Source organism: Nelumbo nucifera, chromosome 7 (genome assembly GCF_055504915.1).
Source record: "Nelumbo nucifera cultivar China Antique chromosome 7, China Antique-T2T, whole genome shotgun sequence".
In the NCBI taxonomy this organism is placed as follows: domain Eukaryota; kingdom Viridiplantae; phylum Streptophyta; class Magnoliopsida; order Proteales; family Nelumbonaceae; genus Nelumbo; species Nelumbo nucifera.
The window spans coordinates 55,673,604-55,693,779 of record NC_142655.1 but is presented as its reverse complement, the minus strand read 5'-3'; the positions used below and the strand labels follow the sequence as shown (position 1 = coordinate 55,693,779).

At 36.2% G+C, this 20,176-nt stretch overlaps 1 long non-coding RNA gene across 1 annotated transcript; it reads left to right on the top strand.

The window, feature by feature from the left end:
• Positions 1-12,824: 12,824 nt before the first annotated feature.
• LOC104599673 (uncharacterized) lies at positions 12,825-18,599 on the top strand. The gene is made up of 3 exons (XR_735551.3): positions 12,825-13,293; positions 13,391-13,489; positions 18,367-18,599. It is a non-coding gene; the product is annotated as an uncharacterized LOC104599673 (long non-coding RNA).
• The last annotated feature ends 1,577 nt before the right edge of the window (positions 18,600-20,176 follow it).

Below are 20,176 nucleotides of genomic sequence, written 5' to 3'. Positions count from 1 at the left end.
TAAAGTACTTTTAGTAGAAGTCTATCGCATATATGCGATTAACCTTTAATAGTAAGTAATTAACCATTGACAACCATGCATAAGTGCCAGAGAGAAGAGAGAGCTATAAACAGATACTCACCATGATGATTTTGTTCTTTCCCATTTCCATCGGTATAGTAAGTAGAGATGTGATCGCCTGCTCTGAGACTTCTCTCATCAATAATTTCTCTCCACGTAGGGGCCATCTAGCTATAGCCTGTAGGGTTAGAATATCCTTACGGCCTTCATGGATTCACTATTTATAGTCATCCCCAAGGAGATTTTGCTTTTATTTAAGTGAATTTTCATTAAAATTGCTGACCAGTTACGTTCTTTCCTTTGTCGTTTTGCAATAATATAAGATTTGTATTATTGAAAATGACTTAAATATTATATTTTATTTAACAATCAAGTAGATTTTGCTTTTATTTATGGCAGTGTTTCCTTTCTCTACCTTTTTCTTCAAACCAAACACAACCTAAGTAAATTGGCATGAAATTGCTCATCAGGTTTTTGTTCTTTTTCTAGTCAACTACGTTAATAATATTCTAATTGAGGTTTGGTGTTTACCTATTATTAAACTAACACTTAACATTTAATGTAATAATATAACATGTATTATTGGAAAAGGACTTTAAAAAAAAAAAAAAAAAACCTCGGAAGCTTCGTTGGATCAATAAAAATAAGTACAGGAAGTTTTGTCCTCAGCAATCGAGGTTTATAACTAGGGGTGTGAATTGACCGGGTTTAGATTGGGTCTATCCTAACCAACATCAATTTGAACATTATTGAATTGGAGTCCAGACTTGATGCTATAAGTTCTTATTGGATTTTTTTATATATATATATAAATACAAGAAAAAAAGTTAGGAGGATAAGGACTAGCTCGGGAGTAGAGGTGTCAATTGAACTGAATTTGGTTCAACTTGATCTAGTCCAATGTGAGTTCACTTACAAATGGATTGGACCCAATCCAGTCCAAATCCAATACAAACCAAATCCAATTCGATCCATTAAAATGTAAATGGATCAGATTGGATTGGATCCAATCCAAATTAAATGAAATATCAAAAATTATATAAAAATAACAGAACATATAAAAAATTACACAAATATATTAAAATGAAGAAAATCTGAAAATTAAAAAATATACCCTTTTGGCATTGAAAAAGCACTTTTGTAAAAGTGCTTTCACAAAAGTACCTTGATAAAAGTACTTTCATAAAAAGTGCTTTTACAAAAGTACTTTTATGAAAGTACTTTGTAAAAGTACTTCCACAAGTGCTTTTATAAAAGTGCTTTCATAAAAGTGATTTTGTAAAAGTACTTCCACAAAAGTGCTTTTATAAAAGTACTTCTATAAAAGCGCTTTTGTAAAAGTACTTCTATAAAAGTTCTTTTATAAAAGTGATTTCATAAAAGTGCTTTCGTGGAAAAGTACTTTTATTAAAGTGCTTTCGTAAAAGTGTTTTTATAAAACTGCTTCTATAAAAGTGCTTTCATAAAAGTATTTTTGTAAAAGTGCTTTCATAAAATTACTTTTATAAAAGTGCTTTTGTAAAAGTGTTTTCTTACAAGTGCTTTCAAAAAAGTGATTTTATGCTGGCTCTAGTTTTGATCAATTTCAAATTGGACAAGGGTTTGGACTCATGATTGGATTATTGGAACTTTGGTTTAGGTCCAATTTAGACCAATAAGAATATGGACCAATTTATTTTGATTGGCCCAATCCAATAATTATAATGAATCATCCAAATCCGAATTGATAAGGTTTTGATCGGATTGGATCCAATTCAAAAATGGTCGATCGACACCCCTACTTGGGAGAGCCCTGCCAACAAAATCCATAAAAAGGAGAGTTCCCAAGGAAAGAAGAAGATAACTCCTCATTGAGATGATGACCCTTTGAAACAAGCCAGTTTCCTTCACACTTTACAGTGAGTATGGTTGTAGCTTATCTTTGACACAAAGGTTCTCTTTGCTATCCTGCATTCTTCTACGAGGGAGAAGCATTTCCAAGGAGGTTGAATATGGTTTTGGAGCATCTTGATCACTAGGAGTGAATCACCTTCTATGATGATAAATGGACCACCTAGGTAGGTTGAGAGCTTATGGGCTTCCAAAGCAGCCCATGGTTCAGCTATCACGATTGTGGAAGTTTCAACTTCCCAGGCTTCCCAGGCTGGCTTTAAGGACCAACCCTCATGATTTCTGGCAATGCAGCCAAAGGCACAACTACCATTTTCTTTGATGAGGTATCAAAGTTAATCTTCATTTCTTTCGGATTTAGAGGGTTCCATTTTATCCACGTCATGGATTTTGATCTCGTTAAGGATGACTCAAGGGAATTCAGATTAGGTAGCCATATTATTGTAAACACGTTAAATAAGCAATGCTTTCAAAATTTTTTGTCACCTGCCCCTTGAAATACCCCCACGTTAATCTATCCTTGGAAAAGATTAAAGACAACTTTTGTCAGACTATTTATAAAATGCTCATTGAATGTACTTCCTATATTGTGCCTACTGGCTCCAATCCCTACTCAGGGTGGTGGTGAGAGTTTCTTTCAACGAATCATTGATACTGGACCATATCTTTATTACTACTTCCTGAGGTGGAGGTGAAAGATTGTTGAAAATTGAAAGCTAACTGTTCTCAGAACCACGCGATCTGGAGGTACACTTTTTCTTCAATCAATAGTTCCCACTAATTAGTTTGATTCCAGTTTTGATTATCCAAATAGGATAGTGTTGCTGCCTAGGATGGGCTGAGGGCAACAAGGTAAATTTGCTTTGGAGCCAAGGGCTAATTGATGAGTCCGAGGTCCAATGTGGCTGAGGGCTGGTATGTCGGACCTGTGAAGGAATAGAGAACGTCAAAGGCCCCGGATGCTAACCCGAGGTGAAGATTCCAACAATCAAATTAGTACTAGTGAGGCCAAAGGTGGACGAGGCCACAAAGAAAGCGAGGTAGTTCTTAGCTGTAGAGAGTCTAGATGCTCACCTTGAGGGATCACCCCTATTTATACTTGAGACCACCTGGAGGTAGGTGGATGCGGACGGTCAGGACGCGGTCCGATCTCAAGGGTGAGCTATCACGAGGCCACTGCGTGCGACCGCACCATTGACCTTGCATTACCCGCGCCGTTGGCCCGAGCTATAAGCACCTACATTAGATAGAAATCGATCTGTTGATCAAATAGACATGGCATTTGACAAATCAGTGCTCTCTATCCTCTAGGTCACCCCAGAAAGGGCAGCTTGTATCCGAGGTTAAGCCCCTATCCACTAGCATTTTCTTAGTTGGGAACTTATTTAGGATTAAGAGCCAGACGAATATTTTAATTTTTTGGGGCATTAGATCATTCTAGTAGCGTGGCTTATTATTTCAACTAGGTTTTGATTCAGCTTGTGGTTTGATCTCAAAAATTGTAAGCAAATCTAGTTGAAAATTCCACATTGGAGCTTGGGCCCCAATATCTATACTCTATAGCATCATCCTCTTCGGTGGGCAAAATATGGATTGTCTGATTTTATTGATGACTTCTTGGGGAATAACTTCAGCTAATTTCTGTAAATCCCGGGTATTATTTTCTATGTCTATAAAGTTATGCACCTTGGGGTTTGGGTCCATGGTATCTTCATTTAGCTCATTGGTCCTCACAAGATCCTTGATTGGCTTTAACTTAATCCAATTATCTTTCCAGAATTTATAGATTAATCAGGCCATTTCCAATTTTTCACATTAGACCTTTCCAAATCCAATCCTTTTTATGATTTATCTTTTTCCAAGATCATGAGCAATTATTATTTATTTTGTGGTCTATAAATTCTCCATGTTTTAAATATTTACTTTGAACCATTTGAACCCACAGGTTGTTATAGTCTATTAGGATTTTCAGCATAATTTCATTAAGTTAGCTCTATTTGTTTGATCCACATTTCTTAGGCCTAACCCCCCATTTTATTTATCTAAAAAAACATTACCCCATTTAGTGAGAACAAAAGTTTTACTATTTTGTTTTTGTAGTTTGCCCATTTCCTTTGTTAAAGCTTTGAGGATTCCAAACATGATCTTCTAATATTGAGCAATGTTCCCCCTTTAGCAGGTTAGTTTTCCCCTAATGGTGATAAGGTTTTACTTTTCCACCTTTCAAGTTTGGAGTTTATTTTCTTGAGAACAGGCTTGTATTGGATTGGACTTGGTCCATCTGTAATAGGTTTATATTAATCTAGGTTAGATAGAACCAATATCTAGGTCCATTGATAAAAAATAAGAGTACCAATGTCAATAGACTAGGTTTGAGTTGGACCCAATCTAAATTAAAATCAATTTGAATAGACTAAACAATCCAAACATTGAATTGGACCAGACCATAATGGTTCAAAATATTCAATATGGAATGAATTGGACTTGGTCTATTTGTAATGGATTCATATTGGACCAGGTCTATGGGTTAAGGCCATAGACCTGGTTTAATCCAGTTTAAACCCAAACAAAACTAGCCCTATTCAACCAAAAAGAAAAAGAAAAAGAAAAAAGAAAAGCATGCTATTGAAATTGTTCCCAAAGACACACTAAGGCTCAGTTTAGAAGGAGTACAAATACAAATATATAGGGTGCACAACCTTGTATTTTGTATTATTTTATATGTATTTGTAATGTACATATTTGTATTTGTACTCTTTCCAAACTAAGTCTAAGAACAATAATGTAAAAATGTTATAAATAAGGGCGCATGCCCCATATGGGACCCCAATATAAATTCAAGACCTATTTTGTGGGAAAGAAACCCTAAATCCCTTAGAGGCCTCTTTCCTCCATTTTTCTCAATCTTCAACCTCTATCGCAAGAAGTCCAAAGTTGGCAAACTACGATGGCCAAATCCTTCGTTGTAAGGGTGCATATGAGCCCTTTGGGGTCCAGCCAATCCCTTCCTTTCTTTAGCTCTCAACCACTATTCCTAAGAACTTTGGAGCCCAAACCACTAGTCAATCACCATAACACAGTTGGTGGGATTACACAAAAGATCACATTTAAAATCCATGTAGCAACCTAATGAGCTACCTTGTTTGCATGGCTGTTGGCTTTTTAGAAACCCAACAGCCCATGTTTTGGCCTTTTCCCGTTTGATTGGAAAAAGATCTACCCACTGAAACTTGCAGCCCCGAAAAGACACGGGAAACCCATTTCGGGCTATTTTTAGGAAGCTCCAAATAGAGCTTTTCACTTTTTTTTCAACTCATTTTCGTGCAGAAAGATGTGTGAACAAACGCGCCTTAACCAAACGGTTTTCAAGTTGTCAAGATCTTGATGCAAAAACTCAATCGTCTTTTGACTGTTAGAGCTTCCATAAGATCTTTTAAAAAAAGACTTGCCAAATGGCCCCTAGATGAATTGGTGAAAAATTCACATCCTACTTCTTGATGGCTTTCACAAGTATTTGGGAGTTCAATTCAATAATTACACTAGAGAATGACCTCTCATACTAAGTACAAGCCATTATTTTTTAAGAGCAAATTTCTTAAACTATCCTTATTATTTTGTTAATTGACTAATTCTATTCTTACTATTTGATTATTATCTTAAACCATTCCTATTGTTTTTGACAATTGACAAGCTCTACCCTTGTTATTGTTTTGTCAAAATACATACACATGTGACATATAAAATTTTTTAAACCCAATATTACCCTCCATCCCTTTTTCTGTAAGACGGGTAAGAATCAGTGTTCGTGAGGAAGATTGTTATAGCCTCTAGTGATTCTTCGCCGCTACTTTTATCTCTACATATCAGTCACTATTATTCTCCCTCGTTTCCAAACCAATTTACATATGATGATTTCGTTGTTTTCCTTTATTTGTTTGTTATCGGTTCGACATGGGCGGTTCAACCATTCCGAGATGGAAAGGTCCATTCCTATCAGAACTAGTGAGCAGGCAACCTCAAAACGCAAGGGGAAAAAAGGTAAACATGATAAACAATATATGAAGGAAACTATTATAGAGTAAAATATCATGTAAATTTCTAGTCCTTTTTTGTAATTTACCTACTCAAGTCCCTACCTTTGAAAGTCCTTTAAATCCCTTCATGTATAGAGAAGGAAGCGATTTGGGTCCTCGCAACTTGCCTCGCTAGGAATTCATGAAGAGGAATCTTATGGTCGTCAGAGTCATTGTCATGGTCATTAAAGTCTTCATTGTTCTCTGCCCTTCGACTAGCTCTATAATCTTCCCTAAGGATCTTCGACTGCTAGTCGGGTATTGATGATGCGCTATCCGCTCGCTCCCTCATGTCATGACTAGGCTCGAACTAGGTTCTGATCTAGCAATGCCGAGCGGTATTGTCGAGCTGGTAATTGTAAGTCTGAGCTAAGAAGGGCTGAGAAAAGAGAATTAGAGTGTCTGGGTACGTTTTACTTAGGGGACACTCCGATGCTTAATTCAGTAAGGAGATTTCGGTAAGAGTATGTGAGAGAGTTCAAGAGCTTTTGTGCGCATACCTTTCAGAGTGATCCTGGATTCTTTTTATAGCTATCTGAGGTTCAGGTGCCATCAGGCAACGTTTCTGAGTCTTCTATGGAACTGTTTCCATAGTTTTGGGGTGTGCTAGGCCGTTAGTTGCTAGATTCGCGCAACGGTTACAGGTCGCCCGCGGGTCTTGTGGCCTATGGTTTGGCAAGCTGTTCCTATAGTCGCGGTAACGGTGCGTGCGGGCGAGGTGTGCGGGACGATTTCGGGGCAAGCTGGCATTGTCAGTGGTCTGAGCTCGCTCTAACTCAGTTGCACGCCTGTTGTTGATTGCCACGTGCTGGTTTGTCGAGCTGTCTTGCTGAGTTGGACGTTGTGTCTCAAATACAGTCCATGTGTTAGTGATGACCAAAATGCCTCTCATCAGGTATGTTCACCAGCAACGACATTGCAGTTAGTCACTTCACTTCACCACTCTAATCAACATTCTCAACTCACTTTTCCAATTTCTTCAAGACGTTTGCATTTTGTATCAACTTCTTGAATTATAGTGAGGCATGTGGCGGAGACGGAATAGTCCACACCCATTCCAATTAGTCATTGATAGAGAAAAACCCAAATCCGATCCAAGCATCTAACCGACCCCCTCCCCCCTTTCCCTCTGTTATCAAGAAATCTGTTGTTATTTCTTGTTACAGTTTTTACCTTTAGGCCCGTTCGCTTTTTGGTAAGTTACCTACTCGGGAAACACCCAAAAGTGCATTTACCCATGTTCTTTTATTTCTCAAGTAAATAAGGCAATGACCATTTTAGTCATAGAAATCTATTATTAAAAGGGGCATTTTTGTCCCATTCAAGTACTGGCAACTTTCTCCTTATGTGGGAAAGTTATGTACCCACCTTGGAGATGGGTGTCACTTTCCTAGGTAAGTGATACCTAGGAAAATAAACTATTATTGGTCCCCACATTAAATTGAAAAAAGAACATGGGATTCTTGGTCAATGGGAACCAAAATCCCATTGACCAACTTTCCCCCCTCTCCAAATCCAAAAAAAGAACGCCCCCTTAGGCCCTCTTCGCTTTTCGGTAAGTTACTTACCCAGGCAAATGCAGTTACCTGGGTAAGCTTTTCCTAAGAAACACTTACCCGGGTAAGTGCATTTACCCATGCTCTTTTATTTTTCATGTAAATAAGGCAATGACCATTTTAGCCATAAAAATCCTTTATTAAAAGGGCATTTTTGTCCTATTCAAGTGTTGGCAACTTTCCCCCTAAATGGGAAAGTTATTTACCCACCTAGGAGGGTAAGTGATACCCAGGAAAATAAACTTTCCCTGATCTCCACATAAATCCGAAAAAAGAGCATGAGGTTCTTGGTCAATGGGAACCAAAATCCCATTGACCAACTTTCCCTCCTCTCAAAATCTAAAAAAAGAACACCCCCTTAATGTCTCCCCTCCTCCGGTTGTAGTTTATACTATTTTCTTTGCTGCCTTTTTCTTGTAGCGCCTTCGCATCCCTTTGTGTTGTTCAGGGACCAGGTCATTCCATGATCTTTTGGTTCCGTCCTTGTGCCATTCTTGGCAAGAGCGCTTTCATGATCACACTCTCTTTGGTTACCGCGACTTATTTTCGAACAACCCAAAGATGACCTCCCTTCAAAGAAAACTGATGGAGATTTTCCTTTGTCTCTCCGAATCGGCTGAATTTGTTGGGTCGGTCTTAAAACTTTGCTAAAGTCAGTGATTTACCTGCTTTTAATTTCTTCCCTTGTCTACAACAAGACTCATCTGCTTTTCAGTTGATTGACAACTATTGTCTTCTTTTGACTATAGGGACATGATTCATGGATAGTGGAAGTGATTCCACTTCATTTTCATGGTTATCGTCCTTCAGATTCAGGGACGTGATTCCGGGATCGTATTCATGGTTGTCATCAGTGCTCAACATGGGGGAGATTCTTTTTTGCAATTTTTCTCTTAACTTAAGGGCAAAAGAGACATTTCATTCTCTCCATCATGATTCAACTACAATGGCAATTGCTAGTTTAAGACATAGTTAAATAGTAAGGGTAGAATTAGTCAATTAACTAAATAGTAAGGGTAGTTTAAGAAATTTGACCTTTTTTAATTTATGTATTCTAATAAATTTTGTTTGACACCCATCTTTTATTTTATTTGATTTTTTATGTATAGATTTGTTATTTAATTTAAGAGATTAAATCAAGTTTTATTTATAAATAATAGCGGGGATCTATGTGATGCACGGGTTTTGTTAAGTGAAAGTTAAACAATAGAAACACATAAGAGGAGACAATTTTTTTATATTTTAACCTTTTAAATAATTAATAATTATTTGGAATTTGTATCCTAATTTTAATAAATTTTTTACAATACAAAATAGCAATAATTAATTTCAGCTAAATTAACTGTCTAATCACTAATAAATATTAAAAAGTTATCACAAAAATATACAATTAATGAAAATAAATTTATAACAAAAACACAATCAATAACTAATAAAAAATACAACAAATACAATAGTTATGAAATGCAATAAATACTGAAAATATATTAAATTAGTCAACTAATAGTTTAATCTCCAACAATAGTTTAATCTCTAATATGTATTAATCAATAAATTATAATGAAAATACACAACTTCTGAAAATAAATTTATAACAAAAATACAATAAGTACAATAAATTAAATCTCAAAAAGTTAAATAACAGCAATTTAAACTGCAATAATTATTGAAAATTTATTGTTAAATAACAAAAAAAAATAAATGTACACATAATTATTGAAAATATATTTATCACAAAAATATAACTAATAATTACTAAAAATATGATAAATATTAATTTTAGTAGATATAAATATGTAATAGATATAGATAAATATTTTAAAAATTTTATTTATTAATTTTTTGAAAGTTATTTTCTATAATTATTAATTTATATAAGTGAAATAATGTTTTTTTATTATTAGTACATTTATAATTGCAATTATTATTATATTTTTAATATCTATAAAAAAGTTTTTTTTGAAGTTTATTACATATTTTTTCTATTTAGAAGCTTCAATACTTCTAAATTATTAAATCCATTTTTCATTGGTTCAATAATATTTAAAATTTTTTAAAATATTTATATTTATATTATTATTATCAAATATTATTAAATCTATTAAAATTATTTTTATGTTTTTGATAATTTTTAAATTTATTAGATAATTTCATTATTTCATTTCTGGTATCATCATCGGGAGATGTTCCCAATACACGGTAGAGATGTGCTGTTGGATGTTGTGGGTGGCAATCTTGTGGGGGGCTGATTTGAATTCTTTGATAAAATAAGAATACATAGATGATGCATTCAGATTCTGGTTCAAAATATGAAGCTAACAATCACTAGACTCATTTATTGAAGAAATGAACATCAGATAGATGACAAATTTGTTCATGTTTATGTTCACGAGGAATATGAGACCTTGCCATTGGAGATCTCAGATTTAATGAAATTTAAGCTATTACTGCAATGACTTTTATTTAGTATTTTTTGCTAGTCTTTTTTATGAAGAGTAATATAAAAAAGTATTAAAATAAAAAGGAATATAAAAGAGGTGACTAAATGGCACCTGGGCAAAGCCAACAACAGCAACAACACAAGAAAAATCTAAAAAGTGATACTATTCTGCCCCATTCGTTTTTTGGTAAATCATTTATCCGGTCAAATGTACTTACCCGCATGTTCTTTTATTTCCTATGTAATGTAAATAAGGCAATGACAATCTTAACTATACAAATTTCATTATTAAAATTGGCATTTTTGTTCAATCCAAGTAGTGGCAACTTTCCCCTAGAGAGGAAAGTCAATTTATCCACCTAGGAGATGGGTATACCCAGGAAAATAAACTTTCACGGTCCCCACATAAATCTGAAAGACGAACATGGATTTCTTGGTTAATAGAAATCAAAATCCCATTAACCAACTTTCCCCTCTCAAAATCCAAAAAAAAGAATCGTCCACTTCAAAGACTATCCTTCAAACAGTCTCGTGTTTCTTTCTTTCCAGCTGACCCAGCTCACGGCGGAAGGAAAGCAGCTCCACAGAATCTCCTAATTGTTTCCTGGAGTAAAGACCATCTCAGGACTACAATGCCTAATCATATTCCTGACCAATTTTCTTCTGTTTTTTCTCTCTCAAACCCCTAACATCCAAGTGACTCCTCATCCTGACAAAACGGCCTGCCTATCTTTATACCAGACTAGGGCCCTTCTCCTCACGCTTCCTCCCCCAGGAACTCCTCCTCTCCCCCTTCTTCGTCCCAGTCACTGTTCTTCAGACGGCCTCCCTCTATCTTCCTCTTCTCTTCTCTTCTGTCTTTCTCGAACTGTCTAAAAGCCTTCCCTGCGAACTCTTCCCCTCCCAAGAAAAATAAACCCAACGACTTCCCAACTGACACCTCCTTTTCTACTAAAGGATTTATATCCACAGTGTCCTTATGAGCTGCCCCTTTTTGATACCCTTGCTGTCCTGCCCCTCCTGTCGCTCTCTCCTTGTCGACCATCTTGTTTTCAAGTTGTTGCATTTGGCTTGAAAAGGGAAAACATTAACCATCATGTTTATAGAGATAGTTCAACCGGCTATGGCTTGTGGCTTCACAAATTTGGTTAAGGTGGCTGCTACATATACAGTACAGGTACATAGTTAAGAAACATGTTCAGGTTCCTTATGCTGTATGGCGTAGAGCAATAAACATGGGTTCCTATATGTTTAAATGTACTAAATTGATGTCATTACTTACCCGGGTAAATGTAATTACCTAGGTAAGTTTTTTCTAGGAAACACTTACCCGGGTAAGTGCATTTACCCATGTTCTTTTATTTCTCGTATAAATAAGTCAAATGACCATCTTATCCATAAAAATACATTATTAAAAAATGCATTTTTGTCCCATTCAAGTGTTGTCAATTTTTCCCCTAGGTGGGAAAGTTATTTACCCACCTAGGAGATGGGTATCACTTCCTAGGAAAATAAACTTTCCTTGGTCCCCATATAAATCTGAAAAAAGAACATGGTTTTCTTGGTCAATGGGAACTAAAATCCCATTGACCAACTTTCCCCCTCTCAAAATCCCAAAAAAGAACACCCCCTAAAAATCTTGCCTGTCCAATTTGCTTGGTTGGTCTTAATAATAATGAATGCATTTGTCTGTGGGCTTGCTGTTATTTGGGGAAAATTGCAAAATCAGTCGGCCAATACTTTTGGTTTGCATAATTTTGTGAAGGGCATGAAATTGCAAGATATCACTTTTTTAAGGTAGTTCTATTGCTGTTTTTCTTTTAAAGGTAGTTCTTTTATATCCCAAAGAAACCTTATTTTCTACATTTATCTGTACCTAGTATTTGATTTATGTAGTATAATATCAAATCTTAATGCTTGCTAGGTAGACATGACAATGAAGACCTGAAGAAGAAGAAGAAGAAGAAGAAGATATTACTAGATGAAGAAATGCAATTAAATAATCAATCCAAGTAAAACAAAATACATTCTACTTGGATTACAGAAAGTTTATAAAGTAGTAAAATGAAATAATAAGCTTTAGCCTCCACTTTGGTCCTGCAACTATGACAACAAGGGTGAACAATTACAAGTCTTCTGTGCTTCTGTCACCAAACATTGGTCTATGGTTTTTGCACTGTTGAAACCCAGTTGTTATCAGAAATAACACATATAGGGTCTATGGTCTATGATCTGTTTTTCTGTCAGCAGAAATATTTTCTACTTCAGTATCACAAAGTAAATTCTTGTGTATATATAGCTACAATTTCTATATTTCTGGCATTATGATATATCTATAGTTTGATATACAGATTAAATATGTTTGCCGAAGTTTCTTAGTTACCTACCTCTGCTCATTATTCAAATATTCTTTTGAAAGTGTAGAGGCTTGAAGAGAAGTTTATCTAAGTGATAGCAATGGAACAGATAGACTTGGTAAAGAAAAACTGGTTAGAATGACATACCTGTGAAGCAACTAGCAGGACTAACAAAACTGGAGAATGTAAACTTCTTGTTGGTTTGAGCATAGAGAAAAGAAAAGACATTGTATGTTCGCTAGGACCGTTTTGTTGAGATATTGATCATGGTGAAGATGAAAATATAATATACTATGTAAAAAAAGATGAAAACATAGTTATATATATTTTGCCAAATTAAATCTCCTTACTCCTAGACTGTTTACATCCATTGAGTTTATAAAAAGTTGAATTCGATGACCAATCTTGAACAATTGAAGGGAAGAAAGAAGTATATAATAAGTTCTTTCAAAGCTTGACTTGTGCAGAGAAAATGAGGTTTTTATCAAAAATCTTTTTTTTTTTTTTCTTTTGGGTATATATGTTGTTACCATGAGACAACTGTAACTGAATAAGTATCTATCATTTGTCCATAGAAACCTTCTTACACAACAACAAAGTTCGTATATAGCGGCGGAATTCTTAGCGGCACTAAGAAAAACGCCGCTATATATTCATTTTTTAGCAGCGAATAGAAAAAATCCGCTGCTCCAGGTATGATTACTTACGGTGGCTGATGCATATTTGCCGCTGGATAAGAGATACACCGAAAAATAAAAAAAGGCCCGCTAAATCTTCTCTCCCGCGCAAACAAATCCCGTAACTTCTTTCGTCTTCCCTCAAACCTCACCAGCAAAATCCCTTTCACATTCTTCTTTGAGCATATTCGCATTTTCCTATTTTCTTCGGCAGCTGAGAAGCATCAAACGAATTAAGAGGTAAGTCACGATTTTTCTCTCCATCTTTCATCTTCTTCCTCTCATTCCCTCTCTCTCACATACATTTTCCTTTCATTCGTCCCTTTTTATACAGCAGACCATCAAACCTTCTCTTTGCCGATTCTAGGTTTTCAACCCTCATCTCTTGTCACTCCTTCGGCAGCTGGGGAACCGAACTGAACCCATCTCCGGCGAGGTAAGTTTTTATGCATATGTATTATTTTTTTGTTTGTTCCTATTGGTGGCGTGACAATGGAGTAACACCGTCTCATTGGGTTCCGATTTGAAGAACCTGTTGGAGACGAAGTCCAATGGATAAAACCTAACCCTTCTCTATTTTGGTCTGTAAAAGTTGCTACTTGGATTATTTCAGAGGTGCCAGATCCTTCTCTTCTAGATTGGTCCAAATATCTGTTAATTTGCTAGCAGATAGGTTGTCTAGGGAGGGGATGAAGAGATGTGAGCTTTATTGAGTCCCAGTCCTCCTCGAGTATTTCTTTTGCCTTTTGTATTTCTGAGACATTGCTCGGTTCCTGCCATGTATTTCTGGATCACCTTAATTTTTTGATGATGCGCATAAATGAAAATCATTATTCCCCCATTTAATAGTGTAGGTTGCATTCAGGTCAATACCTCTAAACTAGGGTTATAACATTATCCAATCTTTGTTTCCATTGTGATTTAAAGGATTGTAGGAGTAAAGGAATGTGTGTGCGTGGAGTAAAAGGCAGGACTTTTGTTCTTATCTTTTTTTTTCTCTTTATTTTATAATTCTATCAATCTATAGGGTTCCGCTACCATTTCTTTTGTTACTTTTTCATCACTTCACTTGGGTGTCTATATGTTCTACATACCCTTTTATGTTTGTGTGGTTAATTTTCTGCCTTGGTTATTCCTGATTTTTTTCCCTCAAAGTTATTGACATTTCTATGAGCTAGGATTCACTATTGATTATTTTTGGGTATATTTGAATCAGTTGCTCATGTTGGTCCACTGAATGATGCTTATTGACCTGATATATGCTTGTTTCTGTTTTATAATATAATATCTACTTGTGTTAGTCCATACATTTGTGACGTTTTAGAACTAATTAAATATCTCTTCAAATTATGAGTTCTGACTTTCTTCCCCAAGGAATTCACCTAGTTTGAGAAAAGCTCAATCCAACAGAGCTGAATGGCCTTGTGTTGGTGCACACTATTGATAGGTAAATAGAACATGCTCGAAACTAGTTTATTGAAATGCCATTTATCATTTTGAGAACGAACTTGAGGGATCTGGTCTGACAATGGGGGCACTGGAGCACACCTTCCAAAACAAGAAGCGAGTTGGATATTTGAGGTGCATAAGCAGAAATAAGAGTACCAAGACAAACATATTAGCTTCTTTGTCAAGTCAGGGATTCATTTGGTAGATAAACCGATGTTTAGCTCCATAGGTTTTAGCTTTACTAGAATAAAACTTTCTAGCTTGTTTTCAATGCAATTTCATTTGCACTGGTGCAAAGGTATGGGAGTGCAAATGAGTTGAATGCAAATTCTGGTTTATTTTTGTTTTGAATTTCACTTTGTTTTGTTTCTTTGACGTGTATAGTAAAATAAAATCTTAAAGCAAAGTAAAACCTGAAACAGAATTTACAATCTTCTGATTTGTATTCCCATGCATTTGTATTTTGTACTAGTAGTGTAAATGAAATTGCAATTGCAAATAAATGGTATCGTTTTACATATGAAGAAAAGTTTTGCTGTTGCAATTTTGTTTGACTATATTATATTTTACTATTTTCTTTTTGATAGGATTCTGTGGTGTTTTGAAGGCATCTAAATGATTAATTTTAGGAAAAAGACTGAAACCTCATTTGAAATTTCACGTAAAAAGTACTGAAACATCCCCTGTTTTCAAAATGGATTAATACCTCCCCTCCCCTGTAAGGTGATGCCATCAATCATCGAACAAAGACCTCCCTTCATGAAGAACTGGTGAGGATATGTCCCACTGCAATCTGCTATGCAAAAGTGACTCCTTGGAATATTGCCTGCAGTTCAGCCTCCTCTACTAAGCCCTGACTCTGAGCCTTACCATCCACTACACCTAGGCAAGACAAAGAGTTAGATAAACTAATTGCTCCAAACTACAGGAATTTGCACATAAAGATCCTCCATCAGTAAACAAAATAAGTTGTATGTAAGGTTCTAGACGTAGGTTAAACTTAAGTTGAGGATGTGGTATTGTGTTGTCTCCATGAACAGGATTATCCATTGCACAGAAACTTGATGTCAGTGCTTCTTAGGTCAAGGATAAGGGCACCCTAAAGTTAGGAAATCTTTGGAGCCATCAACTAGACAACTATGTAGTTGGCATTACATCCAATACTCCCTTATCCATGCAGAAAACAAAACGGTTTAGCCCTTCTTATGCCTCACTCTTCCTTGAAGTTACGAAAGTCATAATTCTGATCAACACCAAAAAGATGCCCTTCTTATGCCTCACTACCCCTCCCTTGGGTGGAATCGGAATCCCATTCCTATTCTTGCTGGAATGGCATTCCCCCATTTGAGGGAATGACAATTCCCTACCCCTCCCTTGGGAATGAAATCTCATTCCTGCTGTTTCCAATTCTCATTCTCATTCCTGTCTGAACCAAACAGCAGACTATGGGAATAAATCATTCTGATTTTGAACTAGTTGGTGAACCATATCTAATAATAGGACTTGAGAAAAGCTCCAGATATTCATATCTCTTGGACATATAATGATAAGAAAAGAGCTATCTTGGGATAGCTAATAAACAAGAAACAACCAACTTTAAGCTAGTATGGTTATTGTGTTACCAAACAAAGAAAAAGACACCAAGAAAATAAAAAAAAAAAACAAAATAGCATGCAGAGTACTGATTCAAATATCAGAAAATTATTTTCTGCTTGTTTAGAAAATAGAATTCCATTCATGTAGGGAATGCAGATTTGCGTGGATCAGGCTTGTTTGAGGGTCCAAGGGGACTTCACAACTGTAGTTCAAAAAGAAGGGAGTGATTTGGGCAGTATGATATTGTTGCTAATGATTAAAACAGATAAAATTAAGGACAAGTACGGATACACACGATGCAGAATTCTGAATTCCAGCCCCCCCCCCCCCCCCACTACTAGCCCTCTCCCCCCCTATAAACCACATTCTGTCCATGAATTTGGCATCAATTCATGGTCAGGATGCATTCCCCCTGTACTTTGGGGCTATAAAATTCTGATCTGGGCTGATTGGTCATTCTCCCATAAAATTATAGATAAAAAGACTTTGGGAGTGGTTTGGTAGTATGATTCATTTGAAAATATCATTTCTCAGTTCATTCCAATTCACTCTGCGGTATAAAACAGTGTTCTTTGTAGATTGAATTGGGCCACCTCTTTATTTATCATCTACGTTTTAGTCTATGGACCAATCCATTCCACAGTGGCAATTGAGGGGTGGCTTAGTTGGTACGTTAACAGGTCTGTTCCAGCATAGATGCAGGTTTGATTCCCACAACCACTGACTTTGGGGAGGGGACATTATTATTATTATTGTGGTGCTGCATTACTCAATGACTCCTATGGCGGAATTGCGTGTATCACCAAATACCAAAAAGAAAAAAAAAAAAAAAAATCTATGCCACAGTGAAAGTAGTGTTCTTTTAGCTCAATTTGATATACACACTATGGTGTAGATTGAAAGCCATCTCTTTATGTATTGTCTATGTTTAAATCTCATGGATCAATCCATTCTGCCGTGAAAATCAGTTCTTTTGAGATATATCTAAATTTGGTCAACATTATAGTGTAGGTTAAACTAGGCCATCTCTCAATTTATCATTTATGTTTAAATTTATGAACCAATCCATGATACATTAGATGCAATTATTTATGTAAAGTTTTATAATAAATTCTCAAGGTATGTTATAGAAAATTTTATTTGACAAAAGCATCCACATTATCAATATAACATTAACGTTTTTAAAAACCATTCCACATGGTGGGTCTCCAAAGATTGAAATGCTTAATATTTTATTAATCCATATTACCAATCAACCCCTTAATGTCTAAACCATGATCTGCTATTTGGGTTGAAAGGTTTGATGGTTTGATCAACTATTGGTTGACTCAAGCAATATTTATTCTTGGTAAGTCTTTCAAAAGCCGGATCTTTAAAAAAATAAAGTAAAAAAACCCGGTCTAACTAAATTCTAAAATGGGTTCAGGACTGGCCCAAACTGGAATAAAAAATTACACCAAGTTGGCCCGACTCATTTCTGGCCGTAAAGTACTTATGAAGGGGGATAAAACTTGGAATTATGTATAAAGCCACTGGTACATATGGTCTATGTAGATAATAATTATGTGTAGAGAGGGATAAACTCTATATAATATATAATATATATATTTGGCATCGATGCTGCAGATGCAGCATCAAACGGTGCTTTTATTTTGTTTGGAATCGTTGCTGCCAGGTAGGATGTTTCTTACAGCAACAACAACTTTTTTTATTTGGTACCAATTCTCCAATCTCATGTCCTTTATCTTTTTAGGGTGGAGATGGCTCCATCCTTTCCTTGACTCATCATGTCTCCCAGTTTTACATGGATCCATCACCATATAATAATCTCATCTATGTGATCACCTGTTAATAAAATCCAAAGGCTAGGATGATTTTTACCCTTTTGATTCTTGAACTATTTTTTATTTAGACATGTGGCAGCTTAGAAGGGTTGCGATGAGGGTGCCCATTTCACTATTTGAAATACAAAAAAAAAAGAAAACAACAATTTAACTTAAAATAAATTTATTTTGGCTACTTTTTCTTCAATGTAAATATGAACCTGAAACAAATTTTGCACCCTGTTTCAGCTTTGCATCTCTTTGTTTTGTGGCTTTGATTTGCATTTTTAATTACATGATGCAAAATTTGCATCACTTCCTCCTACCTTAATTCTCTCTTATATAAAGTACGGGCTACATCAATTTGCTTCCTACGTACCTTACTCTTCCCAATTTTTACCTCATGCATACTCTAATTTTTATATTTGTTTTCCTTGTTTTTCAGGTGGAACCAATACAAGAATGATAGAAGGCTTTGTTGAAGATATTGAAGATACAATCTTTTTTTGAATTATTATTATATGTAACAAGAATTTTGTACATTTTCCACATCATTATTATGCGGAACTCACATTAAGATGTACATTTGTTTTTAATTAATAGTTTAGTTTTATTAAATTTTATTTGAAATTTTGGTGTGATGTTTTAGGTGTTAATCAGGTTGGATAAATTGTAAATGTATCTCGGTTAATCAGGTTGGATAAATTTGAACAGGAGCTTTAGCGGCGAATATTATTTTTTTTAGTGGCACATATATCCGCCGCTAAAACTTTTGTTTTTTTTTTTTTCTAACAAGTGCTTTTAGCGGCAGATATCATTTTTTAGCGATGCATATATCCGCTGCTAGTTAAGCATTCATCGGTGCATATACCTGCCGCTAAAATGTTTGCTTTTAGCAGCAGATATATCTGCCGCTATATGACAATTAAATAGTCTTTTAGCAACGGATATATACGCCGCAATAGCAAATTTTCCGCCGCTATTGATGACTTATAGTGGCGGTTGTTATAAACGCCGCTAGAACCTATAGCGACGGTGCATACAGCGGCGGAAAGGCTTTTGCCGCTAATCCATCGCTAAATACCTATAGTGGCGGGTTTTTTAATATATAGCGGCGGATTTGTTGTAGTGATAAGTACTTGCAAGGTATAAGTAGCTATCATACTAAAACTTTCCACCGTGGAAACAAACAGTTGGGATTTACCATTGAATTATCTAATCAAATTTAAGGAAATCTGGAATTTGGGGACTTCTCAAATAATCACTTTTAGGGGAAGATAATAACTAAAAAGAGTAGTATTTGTAGTCAAACAATTCTAAAAGAATTGCACGGTTATTTTGCTTGACTAGTTGGTTCCCCCCTTTGATGATATTTGTTGTTCTTTTAATACTTCTGATGAGGGGATTTGGTCCAACCTAATAAGAAAAAGACACATGGGCGTGACTTGCCAGCAGGACAACAACTCAGCAAGGAGAGCCTTGTTAGTAGTTCGGGAGCCCGGGTGTTCGGGCACCTTGGTACCAAAGCCACTTCGGCACTCGAGTACCAAAGTGACGTAATCGACTCCAGAAACTTCTCAACGGACTTCGAATCTCCCGGTATTACGCCGCATAATGGCAGGCCTTCTCCTCTCCCCGCCCGGATCGGATGGTAATGATAGACTTCATTGACCGGTACGTTACTCTCCTTCTAAAGCGGAACGGATCCCATCTACACGGATTGAGGATCCCGGAGCCGTTTCGTGAGATCCACGACAGCTCAACTATATAAGGACATCAACCCCCCCAAGACCCAAGTATGCGCGATTAAGTGCATTCTAGCTCTCCTATTTCTCAACTCTCAACTCGCATATCATAGTTACTGACTTAAGCATCGGAGTGACCTCACCGGGTTACCCCCCCCGGGTTCTCTGATTCCTCCTTTTCTTTACAATTCGAGCGACCTACTTGGTGACAGACGTCCGAGCTGCCATACAGCTAGAAACATCCAGATCGCGCACCATCAATTGGTGTCGTCTGTGGGAAAAGATCGAAAGGTCATTTCAATCTCAGTCTCAATCTCACTCTCAATGGCATCTTCCAGCAATACCGGAAAGGGCTTCGACATGAACGTCACAGGGGGCCAAGAGCAAAAACAACCATTCCCCAAGGTTCCTCGGTGACCATCGGTCAGTTCACTATCCCCTTGACAGCTTCGGGGTTCCCATCACTATCTGTGCCACAGACCACCCAATAGGGTTTCAACCTGGGGTTCC